Source organism: Triturus cristatus, chromosome 5_2 (assembly GCF_964204655.1).
Source record: "Triturus cristatus chromosome 5_2, aTriCri1.1, whole genome shotgun sequence".
Classification (NCBI taxonomy): domain Eukaryota; kingdom Metazoa; phylum Chordata; class Amphibia; order Caudata; family Salamandridae; genus Triturus; species Triturus cristatus.
The window spans coordinates 861,658,756-861,680,073 of NC_140588.1; positions in this window are offsets into that span (position 1 = coordinate 861,658,756).

Consider the following 21,318-nt stretch of genomic DNA (forward strand, 5'->3'; position numbering starts at 1 on the left):
GTTTGACAACTTTCATGATGAAGATGTTACCAATCAGGAATATGTTGTGGTAGTCAAAAACTGTCATGAAAAAGAGCTACAACACATTCCTGATCCTGAAATTGATGTCACAATAGAAATTAACAAAATTCAACTTTTAGTCGACACAGGGGCTCGTATCACGATTGTGTCGCAAGAAAAGTATCAAAAGTTATGGTCAGAAAATAAATTATTACCTCCTGATATTCTCACAATAGCCTTCGAAGGCAGCCGCATCGAATTATTAGGTTATTTTTGGGCCACTATTAGTGTTTTAGGTCAAACCATCAAAGGTAAAGTTTATGCGGCTAAGAGAGTGATCAATGTCCTTGGTCTCATTCATCAAGCTGAGATTGGTTTAACAATTAAACCTGGGTTGAAGAAACCTGTTTTTATTGAAAAACAGCTTGACCATGATCATATTCACTCTACTAAGGACATTTACTCTCTCTCTAGTACTCTATCGATTGATGATTTGGAGGTCAAGTTTAGCAAGGTTTTTGAAAATCGACTGGGCAGGATTAATAATTTTCAACATTTCATAAAGATAAACGAAACTGTGATTCCTTTCAAACACAAACTACGCAATGTCCCATTGAGTATTAGAGGTGATCTTTCTAAACATCTTCAAACGTGTGCGAACAAGGCATAATTGAAAAAGTTGAGTCCACTCTTTGGCTTTCACCCATAGTTTTAGCAAAAAAGAGGTCTGGGGACTTGAGGATGTGTGTGGACTTGAGAAGCCTCAACGAGGCTATCTGGGTTGATGGTTTTCCCCTTCCGCGCATTGAGGATCTCATTACTAAGGTTGGGCCTTCCTCATATTTCACTAAATTGGATCTCAAAGCGGCGTACCATCAAGTTGAACTTCATCCTCAGTCCCGACACCTCACAGCTTTTGTCACTCCTGATGGTGTTTTCCAGTTCTGCAGACTACCTTTTGGTCTAGCCTCTGCGGCTGCGGTCTTCCAGAGACTTATGACTGAAATGTTTAGAGACAATCCCAATGTTGTAGTGTTCCAAGATGACATCCTTATTTTTACTAAGAAAGAAGCTGGACATGACTCTGTTCTTGAACAAGTTTTCAAAGTACTAGAGAGTAGAGGTGTGACTCTACAAAAAAACAAATGTTCTTTCAAAGTAAAGGAGATTGAATATTTGGGTCACATAATCTCTGAGCAGGGCATCAGGCCCAGACCTGGTCTGGTTAAAAGCATTATAGAGGCACTTTCTCCACAGAATAAAGAACAACTTATGTCTTTCCTAGGCCTTTGTGAGTTTTATGCACAATTCATGAAGGATTTTGCAAAAACAACGGAGTGTTTCAGAACTTTACTTAAAAAAGGAGCAGCTTTTATCTGGTCGGAAGAATGTGAGAAAGGATTTCAGTGCATCAAGAATCACATTGTCAAAGCTCCAGCTCTGCAATCCTTTGCAGAAGGTAGATAGACTGTTGTTACAGTTGATGCTTGCGAATATGGCTTAGGTGCTCTATTATCGCAATTTGCCGAAGGTAAAGAGTACACAGTAGGGTTTGCGTCTAGGACTCTTCATCCAGTTGAAAGGAAGTACTCTGTAATTGAGAAAGAGCTTTTAGCATGTACTTGGAGTGTTGAGAAATTTAAATCATATTTGTGGGGAAGATCTTTTATTTTAAGGACTGATCACAGACCTTTAGTTGATATTTTATCAGGGAAAAATGTTGAACGCACCACTGCTCGGCTAGCCAGATTATCAACAAAATTATTAGAATTTTCATTCATTGTGGAATACATTGCAGGTGGAAAGAATAGCAGGGCGGACTGTCTATCTAGATTGCCCATTCAGGATACAGATGAACAAGAATGAGAGAGTGATGTAGAAGAATGTTTTGTAGCATGTGTCAATCATGAGATTCTATCTTTTGCGGAAGATGATTGGGTCGCTGAAGTTGAAAAGGATACTCAGGCACATGAATCAAAGGAAAAACCGGTCGCAAACGGGCAGATTCTCAGAATCTGCCCCTTTGCGACAGGTATTTAATTTAAGGAATCTCTAAATTGCAATTACTTAAATTGCAATTAAGGAATCCCAAATTGAGATTCCTTAAATGCAATGCATTAAAGTAAAAAAATTAGCGATTTCGCTAATAGGGGGAGCAAATTACCATGAAGTTGAACTTCATGGTAATTTGCAAAAACTTTGAAAAATGCACTTTTGTGCATTTTTCAAAGTTTCATGTTGCGCACACACATGCCCTTAGAGCATGTGTGTGTGCAACATATGTGCACAGATCAATTTCAGGGGTGCAATAGGGTGTCATTTTGACACCCTTGCACCCTTGAAATTGCATGAGCTCATGCAATCTCCAATTCATTCCTATGGGCCTGGAGGCCCATAGGAATGAATGGGACGGCATTCCTTAATTGCGACTCGCTATTTGCGAGTCGCAATGTGTAGGAATCGATATTTTTATAGCGATTCCTACATGCATAGGCTTTTGCAATTCCTTAATTGCGATTCCTTAATAATCGCAATTAAGGATTCGCAAAAGTCTACGTTGATGCATGTGCCTGACTATTCTTAGTGAAGTTGTTACATTGATAAAGAGGGGTTGGCCAAAAGAGAAATGTCTTTCTCAAGATCTTCAAATGTTCTGGAAGGTTAACAGTGAACTTTCTCTTGAGAATGGAAAGGTTGTCAGAGGTGATAAACTTGTACCCCCCACTTGTTATCGAGAAACAATCATCTTGGCCACTCATTCTGGTCATTTGGGTTCTACCATCACCAAAAGAAAAGTTAGATCTGATTTTTGGTGGCCTAGAATGGACATCCAAGTTGACGATTTAGTTAGATAGTGTGTACGATGTAGTACTAGTGATAAGGTTCTTGTACTGGAGGGTTCTGTTGAGCATCCTGTATCTCCTCCTGCAAGAGCTTGGCAGAAATTAGGCATGGACTTCCTTGGGCCATTTCATTTTCTGCCTGCAAACTCAAAGTATTTTTTAGTTCTTGTGGACCATTTATCTAGATGGGTTGAAGTTGAACGATTGGTGTACCAAATTCAAAAAGTGTCATCAATTGTCTTAATAAGATTTTTCTCAGAGAGGGTTATCCAGAGGAGATTCTCACGGACAATGGTGTCCAATTTATTTCACAAGAAATTAATTCTTTCTTACATTCTTGTGGTATAAAACACACCAGGACTCCTCTTTACCATCCACAAAGCAATGGTAAAACTGAAAGATTTAATAGAGTAGTTGTGGAATGTGTCCAAGCTGCTTTTAGATCTAAGACTTGTATTTTTCAGGCAGTTAAAGATCTTGTTTGGTCATACCGTACTTCTCCTCATGTAACCACCAATTTCAGTCCGTTTAAGCTCATGAGAGGCAGAAAGGCTTCTTCACAGGTATATCCTTTTTGGATGGTGAAATCTTTCCACCAGGGTTGTGACATGAGAAGCATGTGGGATTCTGCTAACAAAAAATCTTCTGAAATCAGTGCTAAAAAGAGTGAATCTATCATTAGGAAAGAAAACCACAAAATTAGAGTTGGGGACTGAGTAAGAATAAAAAATCCAGTGTCTGTCACGAAAGATTTTTCAAAGTTTTTGGATTCTCAACAAGTTGTTGAGGTCAGAAAGAATGCTGTTAAGTTGTGTAATGGTAATTGGTGGAACACATCTCGTGTGGCTAAAGATCCTTCCTTTTCTCGGGGAAAGGTAGTAAATGACAAAAATGTTTCAGGAGGGGGAGGTGGTGTCAGGAAAAGCACGAGAGGTCATGCTAAACCAAGTTGGTTACGAGAATACGCATAAGAAAAACTGTTTATTGTTCTTGTTTACTATTGTTTCTATATTCTTTTTATCTTTCTCTTTCCATACTCTTTTTTCCATTCTTTGGTTTCTTCTACAGTTTTTTCCTGCTTATATTTCTTTCCTTCTTTCCTGTCATTTCAAGTATTATTTTGTTAAAAGGAGGGAGGTGTGTGGTGATGTCACACAGTCAGTGGACTGAGTGGAATTGCACTATGTCATCCTGAATGTCAGCTTTGGCCATGTTCTGACTGTGTGGGCAGTGACGGTTGTTTTCACTTTGCCTTGGTCTGCTTTTGGGACGGCTGTCTTTACTGAATAAACCTCACTGGAATAACTCAAGCTGTGTGTCACTATCATTTCACATAGCTGTGCCCAACAATCCACACTGAAAGCATCTTGAAGGGATCTTTGTAGGTAATCAGAAGATGTCTGTACCTGAGGTAGGCAGGTGGTAGAGTGAAATCTGTCCAAAATGGTGGACAAGATGCTGTTTTTAAGAAAGTAGAGATTTGATTGGCTGTTTAAGAACACTTCTACATTCTAATGTAGGGTGCATTTTACTTTATTTAGAAAGCATGTTTCTGAGTGGTTATTTTGAAACCACACCTGCTGTTGTCATTTGCAACATTGTGTGGTGAACTTGTGACCTGGCAGCTAAGTTGAATGTTGCATGACCTGTTGCTATGGAAACTGATATTAAGGACAGGGGTGAAGATGTCAGTTGAAAAGTATTATTATCTGCAACCAATGAAAAATCGTTTTTCAATTTGAAAAACCCTGGGAAGCAATGTCATTTGTGGGTCATGTCTGTATGTATGGATCATTAGAGGGAAGGTTTGCTATTACTGGTTTTACATTGGAGAATGTACTGATCTACATTCTCTGTGACTACAAGAAAATCCTGACTGAGTGTGTGAGATTTTTCATTCAACAGATTTATTTAATAGTAAGTTATATTTTTAAGTGATTTATGCAATATAGATTTGACATTTTTATGAAACTCTGCTGATTAAATTAATTTATTAAATGTACAGATATATATTGCGATAATTTCCATTGTATTTGAACTTTGTTTAAAAAATAGTATGTGCACTAATATATATATTAATAAGTGTCTTGAAAGTTATAGTCGAATGATGCTTCTTATTTATTGATAATTGGTTTAACATGGATAAAGAATGTGTATTTTCAAAAAACTTTATATAAGGTGCAGTTTATTAGGTATGCATATTTCTTCTCAGTAAAAAAGGTATAGTTTAAAGAAATGGCATTATTATAGATAGTTTGGTAAAATGAGGTACAACTGTGCTGTTTGCAAGATGATCATATAAGGTGTTAATGATTACAATTCTGTTATTAGTTTGTACAGTTTGTGTGGTTTTAGAAATCCTGATAAAAAAGGTGTTGTTGATTACTCTTTTTGGTTAAGTCTGTTGAGAGGTACAGTTTGATGATGTTGCATATTACTAGATTTAATTAGCAATATGTATTTCAAAAGAAAACCACCACATTTTACTCTTTGTTGTATGTAGCAGTTGTTTCCTTGAGTAGGAAGTATGTCGTGAGTCATGTATTTGTTTAGATTGCATTTATATAGATGTAGCTATATTCAGAGACGTTTTAAGGCATGGGCAAAGTGGGCTCTGGCCCAGGGCCCCAGCCTTTCAGGGGGCCCCCCTGATACAGGCAGCTCTGTTCTGCAGATAACCCTGCCTTAATGACCTTGCCTAATCCTTGAACACATTGTTTTAAATACTATTTTCTGTTAATTTATTTTTAATGTGGGTGATGAGTGAGAATTTATCACAGACATTTTTTTTAAAAAACACATTTATATTGAGTTTCATACAATGTACCATTATATATATTCATAAATGTATACTTTTAGAGCCATTCTTGGGACATTATGATCATACATATCTATACAACCGAAGCATTGCAAACATTTTGTCATTGTTGCAAGTCCATACGGACAGTTAGACTCTGTATATACATTGTAGTTTATCTGTATAAGCTGAATGCTCAATCCGATTCCATAGTAAGAAAGTTGTCTATGCTTACAGTGTAATGATCAATCTTAATTTAACTTAACCGTCCCTCCCTCCCACCACCCTCTCGGTAGGCCCACCGAATACATGTTACCACTCAACTATTCGCACAGTGCTCCAACAGTGAAATATCGTTACAATACTACTCATAACAAACCAAGGGGCATATTATCAAGAAACGGCGTTAAAATTATCGCTGCTCTAGCGGCGATAATGGGCTTGATAATATGCCTCTGAGAATTCCCATAGAAGCCAATTTTCTGGTGTCAACATGGGCTTCTATTGGAATTCTCCAGGGCATATTATCAAGCCCATTATCGCCGCTTTAGCGGCAATTTTCTTCCGCTAAAGCGGCGATAAGTTTAACGCCGTGCTTGATAATATGCCCCCAAGTGACCTGGAGCGCAGATAAAATGTTTGGAAAGTATTCCTTTCTATGCGTGTGTTTTGGGTATACTCTACCCTGTCCGAGGACCAGCCAGTTCCGATATATCCACTGCCTTAATTGATTCTAACACGTAGTCCCATTCCATGGAGATGGGTATTTTGCGCTGTCCTCTCTGTTCCTCACGGCGCAAAGTGGCGCTCTCTGCCACACCCCATCGGACCATCTCCGCGTGCCACATGTGTAGTCGGGGAGGTAAGGCGGACTTCCATCTCATGGTAATGGCGAGTTTTGCCAACAGCATGGCCATGTCGGCAAACTTATATCGTGTTTTCTGTTTTTTGGGACGAGGGTGTACTCCCAGAAGGCAGCTTTCGGCTGCATTCCATACCGATGTGCCTGTTGTGTCTGTTATTGCTTCTCTTATCTGTGCCCAGAATCTCCCTAACTTTGGACAGTTCCAAAACATGTGGGGTAAGTCCACCTCTGCCATCCCGCACCTAGGGCAATTGAGCTGGGCGTCTGTGTACATGCAGTTCAATCTATGATGTGTAAGATATGCCCTGTGTAGAACCATGTATTGGATGTACTGGAATCTTGCATTTCTGGACACTTTCTTGGGGTACTCTAAAGCGACTCCCCATTCCTTATCCATGAGGCTCCACCCGATGCTTCCCTCCCATTTCGCTCGCAGGGGATCAAGTGAGATTCCTGCGTGAGCCCGTAGGCCTCTGTAGAGCCATCGGACCAAGTGGCGTCCTCTTCCCATTAAATACACTGCATGTACTAATTCGTGCTTCGGAGGTTCTACACCCGTAGGGGACCATTGTTTTTTAACATAATGTGTGATTGTGACATGCAGTAGGAACAGTGTCTGAGGGACACCCTGGATCTGAGCGAAGTTGTTGGTCCACCAGCACTCCGTCTGTGACTAGACTACCTATTGTTTCCATCCCCTCTTGCGTCCACTGTTATATACGTCGTGTAGTTATCAGTCCCGTAGCGATCGGTATATCTAAAAGTGGTATGTTATCTGAGTATGAGGTAACTGTCTTAGTGTATTGTAAGGAGAGCTTTCAGTAGGCAATGGCTACTTTAAGTAGAGGAGGGGCTGTAGGAGGCACACGGGTCCCCGGCAGGAGCAGTGTATGCAGTGATCCTTAGGCCAATGTCTGTAGCATGTAGTCAATCTCATGCAAATAGCGTCCAGCCAACCAGTACGACAACCACTGCAGCTGACTGGGCATGCAGTAAGCTCTAAAGTCAGGGGCTCCCAGACCTCCCTCTCCCGGCCTCAACTTGAGTTTTGCTAGCCTTATTCTTCTGCGGCCCTTCCCCCAGATCAGGTCCGTTAGCAAAGCATCCAATGTACGGAAGATACTATGTGGAAGTAGGAGTGGTAGGTTAGTGAAGAAGTAAAGCAGTCTGGGGAGCACGACCATCTTGGACAACGCTACTCTTCCCATGACCGAAAGAGGAAGTGATGTCCAGAACACAACCTGGATTTTTAGCAACCGTATAGCTTTCATAAGGTTGCCCTTTAATTAGGTCTTGTGACGTCAGATATATTTGTATACCTAGATATTTGAAGGTATGTGCTGCAACCGACAGGTAGGGCCAAAGGGGATATGTTCCGGGTTTTCCATATGGGACATGTATGATATGGATTCAAATTGGCCAAAGATAGAGGGGACAGGCTCAATATCATCCTGTAGGTCATTGAGGTATAATATTAAATCGTCTGTGTACGCCGATACCACATGATTGGTTTCTCCTAGAAGGAATCCCCTCTCCCTGGCCTCCATCTGGAGTCTTAGGAGAAGGGGCTCCAGGGCCAGCACAAACAGGATGGGGGAAAGAGGGCATCCCTGTCTAGTGCCTCTCGACACAGGGTACAGGTCGGAGATATGGGAGCCCGTACGAGGCCGGGCTCTGGGAGCGGTGTATAGGAGTATGACCCATTGGATATATTTAGGTGGTATGTCAAATTTGCTCAGTGCCTGAAACATGTAGCCCCAATATATAGTATCAAATGCCTGCTGGAGATCAAGCGTTATGCATCCCGTCTTGTCCGATAGTTTGGCTGCTGCCTCCATTACGCAATGCAAGCGGCGTATGTTTAGGGACGTATTGCGGCCTGGCACAAAGCCTCATTGATCTAAGTGGATCAGTTTAGGGAGATAGGGCAGGAGCCGGTGGGCCAAAATTTTACTGAGTATCTTGTACTCCGTGGAAAGGAGGGACGGGGGCGGTATCCCGCCATATCTCGTGGGTCTCTGTTTGGTTTAGGGAGCGATATAACCAATGCTTGCATAGTTGACAGTGGGAGCATGTGAGTGTCATGCGCTGTTTTTTATAAATGTTCGAGTTGTGGTGCTAGCTTATCTACATACGTGGAGTAAAACTCTACCGGGAGTCAGTCCAAGCCTGGTGTCTTATTACGTGGCCTCCTTAATTTCCGCCCTAGTGATGGCACCCTCTAGTTCTTTCTGGGCTACTTTCGGCAGTTTGGGGTATTGTAGGCCATCCAGGAATCTATGTATTTGCTCCGGCGGCGCCGGCTCTGGTGCATGATATAGTTCCTCGTAGTATTCCCTAAAGGCTCTGTTTATTGCTGTTTGTGTGTGCACACTAGTGCCGTCCTGTAGTAGATTTTCTGTTAGTGTTACCTGGGAGGCGCATCCCATAGCAAACGGGCCAGTAAGGTGCCTGACTTGTACGCATCAGCATGGGAGCATTGGGAGTATTCCCTGTAGTCTATCAGACAAAAGTCCTCAAGGAGTTCAGCATGTCTGATACTGCCTTCTTGTAAATGGGATTGTGTAGCACTTCAGCACTTGCATCTCATTCCAAGTCCTACAGAGTGGCCTCCAGGGTTGTGAGTTTTTTGTTAATTTCCTGTTGTTCCCCCCACCAGCACTCCTATGGAGGTAGCACGTAGTACAGTCTTGAATGCATCCCACTCAATTAGACGGAAGGAGGCGGAATTAGTGTTTTCATTGAAGTAGTGAGAGATAGCTATGTCCGGCCTGTCTTTGAAGACCGCGTCTTCATTTATCACAGACATTTTGCAGAAAAATGTGTTTGTTTCATGAAACATCCATAAAAAAAGTTTCTTTTAGATCAAACAGGCTGTCACATATGACAAATGGGAGGGTGTCACAGAGATTATTTGCAGTAATATTAGTGAGCTGCTGCTGTGTTACAATATTGAAAACAGAGGTCATTGTGCCTGGATACTAGATGTAAACACATTACGAATTTGGACAAGTATGCCAGTGCACTGTCAGTGACCAGGCCAAAGTGGGCACGAAAGAGCTGAAATTTGCCTGTGTATTTTGCCTTGTGTATTCTGATTTCTTGTTTTTCCCTTTTTACTGTGACCCCCTGCCCGTCTTTTGCCTTCTGTACCCCTTGCTTCGCCCTTTTTTTTCCTGCCGTTGCGTCCCCTGCGACCCTGCCCCCTCTGCTCGCCCATTCGTCGCTCCAGGCCCGTCGGCGCCCGTCCGCACCTGGACCGCGCCCAGCACCAGAACCCCTGGCCCCTGCGAACGCCACGACACCAGACACCACTATGATGCCAGCATCCTCCATGCACTCAACACCGGATGATCACACACTTGCTTCCTGGCCACCCCAAAGCACACCCAAGGCCCCTTCTCCTGCCGGAACTGCAGCTTCACCAGCATCCGGCCCGCCAACCTACCAGAGTAGGAGGAGGTATCGCCATCGTCCAAGGAACACTCTCAGAGTCTCGACCAACACCGACGACACCCTCAGCACCGCCGAACACCTGCACTTCCAGATCCACACCGACCCCAACACCACCCTCAGAGGACCTTTGTCTACAGACCCCCGGACCCCGACCACAGTTTAGTAACTCCATCGCCGACTTCATCAGCACCCACGACCTCGCCTCCACAAACTACATCCTCCTCGGGGACCTGAACTTCCACCTCGAGAACAACAACAACACCAACTCCACCACCCTGATTGCCAACCTCGCCAACCTCGCCAACCTCGGACTCAGACAATTCGTCACCACACCCACCCACTCTGCCAGCCACACGCTTGACCCCATCCTCTCCGCAAGCCCCCACGTCACCTTCAGCCACACCACCGAACTCCACTGGACCGACCATTGCTGCATCCACTTCACCTTCCGGAAACCCACCACGCACCACCGCACCCAACAGATGCCTCGCCGCTGCTGGAGCAAAGTCACCGAAGACCAGCTCACCACCACCCTCGCCCAGAGCCCACCCGTCGACCCCACCGACCCCGACACCGCTGTCCGCGACCTCAGACAGTGGATCAACGGCCAACACCCTCGCCCCGTTCAAGAAACCCCCCAACAGCCACACCAGCAAGAAAGCCAGCTGGTTCACTGAAGATCTCCTGGCTTCCAAGCAAACCTGCCGAAAGCTAGAGAAGAACTGGCTCCGTGAACGAACACCAGACAGCTACACAGCCCACGAGCACGCCATCCGCAGACACCCTCACCTCATCAGATCAGCCAAAAGGGCCTCCTTCAAAGACCGCCTAGACAACAATGCACACGACAGCAAAGAGCTCTTCCACATCGTGAAGGAACTCTCCAACCCCAGCTCCAACACCAACGACATCCCACCTTCACAGGACCCGCATGACTCGCTGGCCTCCTTCTTCCACCGCAAGATCGCAGACATCCACGACAGCTTCAACGCCACGACCGCCCCAACAACCACTGAGACCTCCGCCCCCACAACCACCATCCGCACCAACCGCCTACTCTCCTGGACCAACAATAACGAGAACAACACCATCAAGATCATAAACACCATCCACTCCGGATCCCCGTCAGACCCATGCCCACACCACATCTTCAACAAAGCCAGCATCACCATCGCACCCCATCTCCGGAAAGCCATCAACATCTCCTTCGAGACAGCAACCTTCCCGGAGAGCTGGAAGCATGCCGAGATCAACGTCTTACTCAAGAAACCCAAGGCGGACCCCAAGGGCCTCAAGAACTTCCGGCCCATCTCCCTTCTCCCGTTCCCGGCGAAGGTCATCGAGAAGACCGTCAACAAACAACTGACCAGCTACCTCGAGGAGAACAGCATAATGGACCCGTCCCAGTCCGGGTTCCGCAGCAACCACAGCACCAAGACTGCCCTCATCGCCGTCATCGATGACATCAGGACCATGCTAGACAACGGAGAAACCGCGGCCCTGGTCCTCCTGGATCTATCAGCCGCCTTCGACACGGTCTGCCACCACACACTACGCACATGCCTCCACGATGCCAGGATCCAAGAGAAGGCCTTGGACTGGACCACCTCCTTCCTCTCCGGCAGAACACAGAGCATCCGCCTCCCCCCTTCCGCTCCGAAGCCACCGAGATCATCTGCGGCGTACCCCAGGGCTCATCCCTCAGCCCAATGCTGTTCAATGTCTACATGGCACCGCACGCCCATGTCGCTCGACTGCACGACCTCAACATCATCTCTTACGCCGATAACACCCAGCTGATCCTCTCCCTCACCAAGGACCCCCACACCGCCAAAACCAACCTCCACGAAGGAATGAAGGCGTCGCCGAATGGATGAGGAACAGCCGACTGAAGCTGAACTCGGACAAGACGGAGGTCCTCATCCTCGGATCCACCCCGTCGGCCTGGGACGACTCCTGGTGGCCGACCGCACTGGGAACGGCTCCTACACCTACCGACCACGCACGCAACCTAGGGGTCATCCTCGACACCACCCTCTCCATAATGAAGCAGGTCAACGCCATATCTTCCTCCTGCTTCAACACCGTCCGCATGCTCCGCAGGATCTACAAGTGGATACCCACCGAAACGAGAAGAACGGTCACCCAGGCCCTCGTCAGCAGCAGACTGGACTATGGAAACGCACTCTACGCAGGAGCCTCAGCCAAACTCCTGAAATGGTTTCAACACATCCAGAACGCCTCAGCACACCTGATCCTCGACACTCCTCGCCGCAGCCACATCACACCCCACCTGAGAGACCTGCACTGGCTCCCCGTCAACAAGAGGATAACCTTCAAACTCCTCACCCACACACACAAGGCTCTCCACAACACCGGACCAGCATACCTCAACAAACGACTTAGCTTCTGCACCCCCACCAGCCAGCTCCGTTCCACCGACCGCACCCTCACCACAGTCCCCCGCATCGAAGAGCGACCTCCGGCGGCAGATCGTTCTCCCATCTCGCCGCCAAGACATGGAACACACTCCCCACCCACCTACGGCAGACCCAAGGCCTACTGACCTTCAGAAGACGCCTCAAGACCTGGCTTTTCGAGCAGTAGCAGCATTCCTCACCCCCCAGCGCCTTGAGACCCTGACGGGTAAGTAGCGCGCTTTACAAATGCCATGATTGATTGATTGAAATTGGATCATAAACTCAAATCTGTTCTGGACAGGGGCCCCCAAACTTTGTTTGGCCCAGGGCCCCCAAAATCCTTAAGATGTCTCTGGCTATATTTACTGAATTAATGAGAGGTACCTGATAGATTACAGGAGTGCAAAGGTGATGAATATGGGATTTTATAAGTGCATGTGTAGTGAAGATCGTTATCTATATATGTACAATGCTAAGTTAGCACAACCGCATTAGATGTTAGAAAGCCATCTTGCCGCTTTTGCTGCCTTTGCACACGACACTGTAGTCACATGTTATTAAATTGAGAAATGCTTGCTCGACTTTGCTTCACATGAGAACTGTCTGTTGTTCACATCCCAAACAGTGAGCAGCGACCTTGGTCTGTACACCGTGTAAATAAACAGTCTGGGTCGCTAGACGGTGCATGTTGTTGGGTTCAGGTTGATCGGCCCACTATTTAGCCATAACACGCATGCAGCTGCAAATACCTGAAAGTCGGGTGCTTTTAATATTGCAGTGTTACATGTTTTCATTACATTCGGAAGAAGAGCTTTCCCAGGAGCAGAGCCTAGCTGATCCTGTGATGTGACCTCACTGAGCTGATCTTTACGGTATGGGGTTCCCCAGTCAAGCCTAGAGACCTTCTATTAGTCTAATAATAATAATATTAGTTTGTTAGTGAAAGGAAGATGGCTGATCTCCACTGTCATTTTAGCATGATTACTCCTTTCATTTTCTATGGTATTGTAACTATGCTGATGGTTTTGATCTTAATCATTTGTCTGCTTATGTTAGCCAAAGTACTTAGGACACAAGGTTTATTAAATAATCTCTTTAAACTTTACCGTGTCTGTTTATTCTGTTGTGGACTGACATGAGAATAATTACGAACAGGTATTTCTGATTCCCACCATTCCTGAGAATACTCTAAGTCGCTTGTTCTGGGTTGTCTATACATTGGGACCGCCGAGATAATACTCGGATAACGAATTGGACACTGATGCTGGTCGGATAAGGGGTTCTGGGTTCTGAGGTGAGTTTTTGGTACACCACAATTCACTGAGGTCCTGGTTTCCAGTGCATAGTTCTGTGCATAAGCAGAATCCCTGCAACATGGCGCACCTAACGTTTGGTCTATTGATTTGAAACGCCTTAGTAGTGCTTATATTAGTCCACAACACCCTCACTCTGGTTTCCGGTTGACGGGAGTGACAGTTTAACCTACCTGTGTTTCGACTAATAGGTTCCTTCAAGCTTGATCATTAAAAAGGTTATTTTTACTGAACCCCAGTGCTACTGTTGATATCGTTGATACTCTTTAGTGTGTCCTACTGGCGGTTGACATAGCCGCGCATAGCCGTGCACCTCTACGCCGTCATTTGACGCAGTATGGGGTGCCGGATGATGGGATGGCTGTTATCTTTGTGGTGAGCGCTGATGCGTCTTACCCGTATGAGTTGTTTTACTCTTGGGTGACTTTTCCAGCGGTGGATGACAATGATACGTTTCACACCTATACCGCCACACAGCTACCTGCGGTCTATACCCTGTGTAGGACACAAGAAATTCCGATCTCTGCTTGGCAGCATACCATTTGGTTTAATGGCGCCCTTCCCCATGCGGTTGCACCGGCGAGACTAGGCCCGTTGTCTATTGCAGGGGCCACATGGCCGGTGCTGGCCAGTTTTACACCTCATCCCCGTTACCTCATGGTGGCGTGGCTGAGTTGCGGGTGTTGCACACAGCCCTGATTGCCGTTCATAGGGCTTTAGTGCAGTACGTGTCACGCAACGTGCAGGTGGGGGCACCTGCTGTTGCGGGACAACCAACGGACCACCACGCGGTGGTTATTAGTCCTGTTATGGTTATTTCGGTAGCAAGCGCCCCCAAAATAAGGATGAATTTCCTTATTGGCTTGCTGAGAAATTTGACCAACTGGAAGCGGTTTTTCCGCACACCACTCCTGTGGAGAAACACAGGATCCTCACCATTACTTTGCCGAAAGACCTGGTCCCAGATATGGCCGATTGTGACAACTGGGTCAAGGTCTTTGCCGCGACATATTCGAAGTGCTATGGCACTTAGTCTATGTCTGTGCTACCGTCCGTAATCAAAAAGGTTCAAGAGAATCACGGTGCGGAGGCTGCTCTTGAATTGGGAATGAGGCTTGTCGACAGCGTCGATGTGGTATGCTCCATGGTAATGGGCAACCTCAAAGGAGATGCCATGCAGTTCCAAGTTGCAAATATGATGGACCGCGTGAATGACGCCGACAAGCCCAAGGAGTTCGCTAAAATAATTGCAAAGGCATACAGGACCGTGGTTCATAGTGCCTTGGGTGTAAAACCGACTGTGATCATTCCTGATATAGTACAGCAAACTAAGGTGAGCTCGTTTACTAAAGACGAACGCCCCAATTTTCCTAAACAAAGTTGGAGAGCTAAGAAACTGGGGAAGCAGCAACAGAAACAGGGGTCTCGTCCTGCCTCACCCGTACAGTCGACTAACGAACGCACATATTATCTGCGCGATCGATCTCGTATTAAGTCACCTGATAGATTTCAGGTTTCTGAACAACGCTCTCCTCGTTCTTCACAGGAAACATCGGCTTCACAATCAGGTGGCGGAGACTGTGGGAAAGGAAGGGGTGCCCAAGGTCGTGAGCAACCCCGCCAGTCTGACGGCAAAGGCAAGCAGGACGAGTCTGCGTGTCCACGACCCCCGTTTCAGAAGAAGAAAGTTGCTTCACTAACAGCGAGGTATGCCAGAGATAGTACGGATGCAGCTTCGGAACCTGTCATGGGCACTAACGCTGCTCGACAGCGTGGCGGAAGTTACAGTAGTGCGACGAGTACTTTGTTCACATCTGGTGGCGACAGCAACTGATACATTTGTGAATATTGAAACTGCTGACACTCGCGTGGCTCCCCCTGGCAGACTGTATATTATAGTCCTTTTAATTGAGGGTGACATACAACGGACAATTCAAGTTTTTTTTGGGGATAATCTGACCACTTCCTACGATATTCTGTTGGCGGAGGCAGATTGGCCCCCGGCTTTCGTTTTAGATGCTCCTAGAGGGGAGGTGAAGATCCTCCCGTCTTTCGCGCACACAGTACCGAAGGACCAAGCTAAAAAGTACGCCGAGGAGTGGGCTCAGGTGCTCGCACCTGCGTTATATCGTAATCAGGTTGGCTGGGATAAATTGTCTCCCAGCCATGAGATTCCGTTGCGGACAACGCCCCAGCCACAAACCCAATATCCCATGCGTCGCGAAGCAAGACCTCACGTCGCGTCTATCCTTGAGCAATTGGAATATCAAGGAGTAATTGAAACATGTGTGTCACCAATGAATAATCCTTTGTTCACTGTGACGAAGCCTGACGGGTCGTACCGCCTAGTTTTGGATTACCAGCATTTAAACTCTCATTGCCGGACATGCGCGGTACAAAATACCCACAGTTCGGCTCTCATCGATAGTCTCGTGAGAAAACGGTTTAAAACCACACTTGACATTTCCAATGGCTTTTACAGCCATAACCTGTCCTCTCTGAGTAGTGAGTGGACGGCATTCACTTCGGGTGGCAAACAAAAACATTTCAAAAGATTACCGATGGGCTATAAAAACAGCCCTGGTGTCTTCGCCGCTCGCGTGGTCTCTCTGTTAGAGGGCATTGAACCTGATGCGTACTCATATGTGGATGATATTTCTCACAGATGACGAGTTGGAACCGCATCTCCATCACGTTGATCGCATTATTGTTTTGTTTGCAGACTTCGGTTACAAATTCAACTTTGCGAAGTCGCACATTGCAGAATATACAGTGTTGTTCTTGGGGTACGAACTCAACAATGAAGGTCCAGGATTGGCTCCACACTTCCTAGAGAAATGCGCGTGCCTACGTGCTCCCACGACAATGAAGAAATTACAATCGCTGCTGGGTTTTCTGAATTTCGGTCGAACTTACATTCCAGATTATGCCCAGCGTATCAAGCCGCTTTATGCCTTGATACAACCTACTTTTTCCAAATCATGTTGGCTGCCAGAGCATTCAGCTATATTGTAATCATTGCAAGCTGATCTTCTTGCCTCAAAATGCTTACAGACGCGTGATAACCATACTAACCTGGTCATAAGAATTGTGCCAGGCGCAGTGGGTTTCACATACTTAACATTCAATGAGGGCGACACCGTCCCCATTGCCTACAAATCTCACTTGTACACTTCGGCTGAACTGCGATTTTCCGCTGTCGAGAAAGTTCTGACGGCAGTGCAGATGGCGATTCTGAAAGAACGAGCGCTATCGCAAGGTAAACGCATGTTGGTGGTAACACCATATCCTGCCCTTGAGGCGGTGACAAAAGCCAGTGTACCAAATTCTAAAGCTTTGCATCCCTGGTGGATACAATGGGCCACTTCCTTGACATCGCCATACGTCACATATATCTTTGACGCGGCACTTCAGACTCAGGAGTTTTTGCAGTATGAATTCTTTCATCCGGCTCCTCTGTCTTTGCGCCCGCTCGAGGATTACCATTGTGTCATTTACACTGACGGTTAGGCGCAACCGGCAATTGGGTCAAAGCACGCCTATTCAGCGGCCTGCGCAATTGTGGTGGGTACTTTCGTTAATGGTGAATTCCAATCCGATGTCGTGCATACGCAGTCATTGGGTGATAGTACCGCACAGTTGGCGGAGCTTCGTGCTCTGGTGCTTGCACTGGAGTTTGCTGATCCCCGGGTCACTACTCTTATAGTGAGTGACTCCTTTTATTGTGTTCAATCTTACAACGACAATCTACATTTTTGGTCTCAGAATGACTACCATGATTCCAAAGGTAGCACGATAAAGCATAAAACGCTTTGGGTTCGAGTGGCAGAACTTAAACTTAAAGAACTTCTGCCTCTCGTGAATGTTATTCACACTCTTGGTCACCAACGAGTTGTCGGCGACAGCCTGGCTGACGAGGCAGCAAAAACAGCAGTGGCGACATATTTAGAAGCAGCAGTTACAAGATCCAAAAGTTAGATCAAAGATGACATCTTGGCAGCTATTGCTGCTACAGAGAAGGGAACAAAGTATCCAAGAGGTTTCCCTGATCGTTACCATTATCGCTTAAGTCCTGATAACGTCCCGTTAGTGAGGATTGATGACGTTGGTGACAGATTGATTCCCAACGCGGACTGCAGACCATCTTTGATATTAGCAGCTCACGAGGACATGGCGTCCGCGCATGCCGGCGAAGCAGCTACTGTATCTCTGTTACAACAACGTTACTGGTGGTGTGGTTTATATAACTCAATGACTTCCATTGCCCCGTCCAAAGTTTCGATTTTTGTGGCCTGGTTCAAGAGACATTTTTTAATTCCCCCTTGGACTTACATTTGGCTAGTGCTCATATGTATTTTTTTGTTTATGTCCATTGGCTTTGTGGTAGTGTTTTTTAGACTTATCAATGGACACTACCTGAAAGAAAGATCTACAATTCATCTAATTGATGGAACTTTGGCCCCCCACTCCTCATCACATATCATGATAAGGGACCAGACTTTTGTGAACATTACCGCCTGGCCTGTACGTGATGGGATTCCTTGGGATGCTGTAAAATTTCAAATTCATGGCCCCACTGAAGTAATTAATGTGCCAAATGTATTTCGTGTTTCTATGGGTGATGTCGTTAAGCAGAACATCCACTCAGATGACTGGGATGTTCAAGCCATAGAAGCACTGTTTTCTGATTTAAAATATTATGCTGCATTTGATGCTGAGGATTTGTATTTAGACACTGCTAATTATGATGAGCAATTCTGCTATCAACATTATGGCACACATTTCCTACACAAAGCAAATACGTTTAGAAATTTTGTAAATTATACACAATGGGAACACTGTCCCGCCCCTAGGCTGGGCAGCTCCGCCACGTTGGTGGACAAATTCACTTATTTTTCTGATTTCAGTGTGTCAAATCGGCCTCCTTTTATTTTAAGGTTGCGCCTGAGTCTGCTTCTAAAGTTCGGCTGACACACACCAAATTGTTGTATTCCAAGTCCTTTATGGACGAGTTGGCAATTGGAGGATATGATCTGTGGAAAGCTACTATCGATCTTAAATCGGTTTGGGGTTCTAAACCGTGGCAGGTACAGGGAACAGAAGCTTTGCATCGTGTCTGTCTTATCCCAAATCACATGTTATTTTTAAATTCATCCGTTTATCAGACCACTTGTTTTGGATTGGCTACTTCTAAAATATTAAATTCTCCCTCCATTCCGGGTCTGGGTGCTTATCCTAATTGGGGTAATCATACAGATCTGTCCCTTGCTACGTTGCAGACATACGTTTCCAACACATCCTCCAATATTTCTGAATTGAATCCTGAAGGGTGGTTGGTGTGGCAGACGAGTTCGGATTCCTGTCAACATCGGTTTCTTGGTTTAAAGCAGGGGTATACACAAGTTCGTGTGGACCCCCGTTTTGAATCTTCTCACACTGTAACTACCTACTCAGTAGGGAAGTTATGCCAGTCTTGGCTGCAACATTCCACCTTAGCATCTGTTAAACTTCATTTATCTAAATTAAACGACAAAATAGATTTGAATGATTTTGTTAAGGGTCCTGCGGTTGGCAGGTCCAAAAGATGGGTATATGCTATTTACAACGAGGTTTGGAAGCTGTCACAGATTGAGGCTGCATCCAGGTTACGTGCTATTGATCAAGCAAATATGGAAAAGGTGTTGGCTGTCATAGATAATAACATTAACACCCTGTCATCCAGAATTTATACCTTGGATAATATTGTTTCATCTGTGGTAGACATTGTGCAGGATGATTTGTCTGTATTGTATCATGGTCAAAATCAATTGGGTTCTATTATGCAGTTTCCTTGGACGTTGCAAACGTTAAAGGCTGGGAAAGTCCCTTGGTATTACATGAACACTTCATCTTTGTTCCTTCCTTTTAATTTAACTGCAAAACAACAGTTCATGTCCATGAAAGATGCTACATACTCATTGCTGCACATTGGGAAGTTAGAACCTTTACCTTTCTCTATCGCTGAATTAAATTCCGCTGTATGGCTTATACATGGGTTGATCACTTTACCGTTCCCCCTATTTAAGTTTAGTTCGTGCATGAAACATTATGCCCTTGGCAGATATGAACAACTTGGTACTGCCTTCCTACACGAAGTTTGGTCACTCCCATTCACGTATAGATGTGTGAGAGACGGAAAGGAGGTGTACTTGAAAGGTGAAGAGTGCACTTCCACTCCAGATCACTCTGTAGTGTGTAGGCACATTCAATTGCATGGTGCATGTAATGTGCACGCCCCCAATTTAGCTTGTGTCCTGAAAGGGATCCCTGTGCCAGTTATAACACGTGCTTTTATGCTGCTTGCTAACGGTAGTTATTTGCTGTTGAATAATGAAGCTTGCTGTGGGATGTTAGTGGGAATTCCCTACATAGTGACTGTATCGCAGCGAGTGGTTTGCTGTAATAACGTCCTTTTCCCACCCCCGCATGGACGGCTCGATGTATCCATCTGGCCTTCCATTCCAACCTTGAAAGCAGAGTTCAATAAGATGAGCAGAATAAGGGCTTTATTGTCTCAAAAAGAAGTCGCGTTGACTTAATCCCGGGAAACATTTGTCCTTCACGTAGCAAACACGTGCATAGAGGTGCAAGCGCTTTTGAATACTGATCTCCCACTTCATTTTGGGACCCTGATTCAGACTATCTTTAATGCCTCGTCAACAAGTGGCCTGGCTCATTTTTTTAAAATTGTGGGCTCCGGCCTCGTGACCTCCTTTCAAACTATTTTTGATGTGATCCTGGCATTTTTTCATTCTATTTTTTCCAGCGTCTTCGGAGGTCTCCCTTTACTTCTCGCCCTCGTAGCTGGGGTACTTTTGTTGATCTGCACCCTACGCTATGGATGCACAACTTGCGTCTCACAACAGCAGGCCCCGGCTGTTACATCTTCGTAACCGGATGCTTGAATACTATGGCACTTTACCACTGGCGACCTTAAGCATAGCCTATGGATTGTCCTTCCGGTTTCCCTACTTTACTTGTGTACAGCCCGTCTTTCATTGCCTAGATTGTCCATTCCAATGGGCCCTGGATTTGTGTCTGTCGAACTCGGTGTCTCCTGCCCCGGATTATGATCGGCTGATGAGCCCCTTAGTGGCTCATGAATTGGACTGTTCTGGGATCATGGGGGATCATGGCCTGTGGAGCAGCACATGGAGTCCTTGGGAATTGGGACATCGGAACGGCTGCGACTGAATTCTTAGCGAGAAGTTATCTTGAAGAGCATGCCAGTTGTCCTCGAATGGTGCGAGAGGCTCCGGTGGTCGAGGAGCATGCATGTTCCTTCCCGGTGCTGAACTGGATGGCAGATAATTTTGCAGAACGTTCCAATGATTTTCTCTTGGAAGCTGTTGCAACTTATTGTGCTTATACATTGATGGATTGAATATTTTGCACCTTCATTTCGTCATACGTCCTTCAATGATGTTTTTTTTATCCTTTAAATGTTTTTTTCCCATCCTTTTTCCCTTTTTCTTTGTTTTTTTCTTCGAACTTTTTCACTTACCTTATAAGGACATACAGTTCATGCCCTTGGTTCCGTTCTATCAAACTTGAACTCTGCGTCGTTCTTACAAGTGCGCCCCTA